The sequence below is a fragment of the Coregonus clupeaformis genome, chromosome 19 (assembly GCF_020615455.1).
Source record: "Coregonus clupeaformis isolate EN_2021a chromosome 19, ASM2061545v1, whole genome shotgun sequence".
Classification (NCBI taxonomy): Eukaryota; Metazoa; Chordata; class Actinopteri; order Salmoniformes; family Salmonidae; genus Coregonus; species Coregonus clupeaformis.
Genome location: NC_059210.1, coordinates 52,376,047 through 52,378,609, shown reverse-complemented (window position 1 = coordinate 52,378,609; position 2,563 = coordinate 52,376,047). Strand labels below are relative to the sequence as shown.

Genomic DNA, 2,563 nt, shown 5'->3' with positions numbered 1-2,563 from the left:
TTCCAGAGAATTATATTTAATATTAATATTTATATTTATTTTTATATTTCTATTTTATTTATTTCTATTTTAGTCATTTAGCAGACGTTCTTATCCAGAGCGACTTACAGGAGCAATTAGGGTTAAGTGCCTAGCTCAAGGGCACATCGAAATTTTTCACCTATGGGCACATCAACATTTTTCACCTAGTTGGCTCGGGGATTCGAACCAGCGACCTTTCAGTTACCGGCCCAACACTCTTAACCACCCCCCGTTCTTCACTGTCTCCACACATATGCTTCCCCATGTACCACTCCAACTTTACTTGTTTCTATCTGTCTACCACCCACGCATTGTCTATCCATTCTACACCCTCTTCTCCCTTATCCCTCAATCCCTGCCTGCTGTCCCAGCTACAGCTCTGTAGAAGTGGGCAACAAAGATCGGGTCCCTCTCTTCTAGAATGTGCAGGAAACTGTTCCTCTCCTCCTCACTCCATGACTCAAACCATTGGGTCCAGAGGCGCAGTTGGCACTCAAAGATATTTGGTGGGCTGTCCTTAACCTGTAGTGTATTGAGCGACTCGAGGAGGGTACACACTTTCCCTGCACAGCTTTCCCCAACAGGTCCTGCAGAAACCGTTCCCTCTGGGCAGTGCCCCAGCTCAGGAACCAGCTCAATACACAACGCTGCTCCTGAAGAGTTACGTAGGAGAGTGGCAGGGGCTCTCTGCCTGCCACTGAGTTCAGAGAGGTACAAGATAGGTTCTCCAAGCTGGGAGGCACTAAACCCTGTGGTACTGACGAAAAGTCTGCCTGGCTGGGTGAAGACGAACTGGACTGTGTGCAGAGCCAACCCTGTCCAGCAGTGTTAGCTGTATCCAGTCTGTTGCTACTGATGTTGGGATAGTGTGTGTTGCTGGACAGGGTGCCAGCAGCTGGGGGCATCATGCCAGGGGGCTGCTGGTTTGAGCCTTGATTGACATGGAAGAACCAGGACATCATGCACCGTTTTTTACAAGTCACGTTCTTCTTATTTTCGACATGTTGCAACCTCCAACTGAGCCAGGGACGGAGGTTCACCTTCCAGCAGGACAATGACCCTAAGCATACTGCTAAAGTAACACTCGAGTGGTTTAATGGGAAACATTTAAACGTCTTGGAATGGCGTAGTCAAAGCCCAGACCTCAATCCAATTGAGAATCTGTGGTATGACTTAAAGATTGCTGTACACCAGCGAAATCCATCCAACTTGAAGGAGCTGGAGCAGTTTTGCCTTGAACAATGGGCAAAAATCCCAGTGGCTAGATGTGCCAAGCTTATAGAAACATACCCCAAGAAACTTGCAGCTGTAATTGCTGTAAAAGGTGGCTCTACAAAGTATTTACTTTGGGGGGTGAATAGTTATGCACGCTCAAGTTTTCTGTTTTTTTGTCTTATTTCTTGTTTGTTTCACAATAAAAAAGATTTTGCATCTTCAAAGTGGTAGGCATGTTGTGTAAATCAAATGATACAAACCCCCCAAAAATGTGAATTCCAGGTTGTAAGGCAACAAAATAGGAAAAATGGCAAGGGGGGTGAATACTTTCGCAAGCCACTGTACCTGGTGCCTCTTCAAAAGGCAGGCGATTGTTGGTAGGCTGATGGATGCCACATTTGCAAAGGTGTCATCGTTCTCCTCAATGGCCTGCTGTATGTCATTCCTGGCTCTAACCATTTCCACCACTGTCCACCCCTGCTGGTCGGTCAGCACACGGCCACGGCCATCACCATGGGGTCTACTGTCAATTCTGAGGGTAGAACAGAGTATGTCAATAGATCATACTGTAAGAATACTGGAACATGTTTTGTGACTTTACATGCATTACAATATGTAATTTACTGTAATGCTAAAGCATAGTGCATATCTTACAGATGTACCGGTTTTCTTGTCAAAATGTTCTCATGATCGGATTGACAGTTGATCTTTTCAGATTGGGGTGAACTAATCTGGCAGCCTCTGCCATGGTAAGGCCTCTGTTTACCACATGGTCAACGACGATAGCCCAGACTTCATTAGACACAACAGTTCCCTGCCGTCTGCCTCCTTCTCTCTGATGTCCACTTCTTTGACGGGGACCATGCCCACCCCTTTGACCTATTTGATGGGGCCCATGCCCACCTCTTTGACCTCTCTGATGGGCCCCTTGTCCATGAGCTCTTTGATTTCTTCCTCTCCCTTGCTGTCTATCCTGCTCCATGTTGAAAGAAATTGCAAGTGTTCACACACACCCTTTTATATGGTGACCAATTGTGGTTACTACTATGTGAAATCAATTAGCAATATGGAGCAGTCATTATGTATAGTTATTATGTATCATACATGTAATTTAGACGTTTATACTTTATAAACACACATTTTATTTCTGTAAAATCTATAGGTTTACCAAACAGTTAAGTGATTAACCATTAAGCGCAGTTGGATTAAGTGATGGTAAAATGTATTTAAACAAATGAGAAGAGAATAATTTGAAAAGTACTGTGAGCATTGCATTGTGAAAGGCAATTACTTTATATGAAAGTTATTTCTAGATGAAACCCTGATT

At 44.3% G+C, this 2,563-nt stretch overlaps 1 pseudogene; it reads right to left on the bottom strand.

Annotated features, from left to right (window-relative positions):
* Positions 1 to 369: 369 nt before the first annotated feature.
* LOC121531428 lies at positions 370 to 1,013 on the bottom strand (annotated as a pseudogene).
* Positions 1,014 to 2,563: the final 1,550 nt, after the last annotated feature.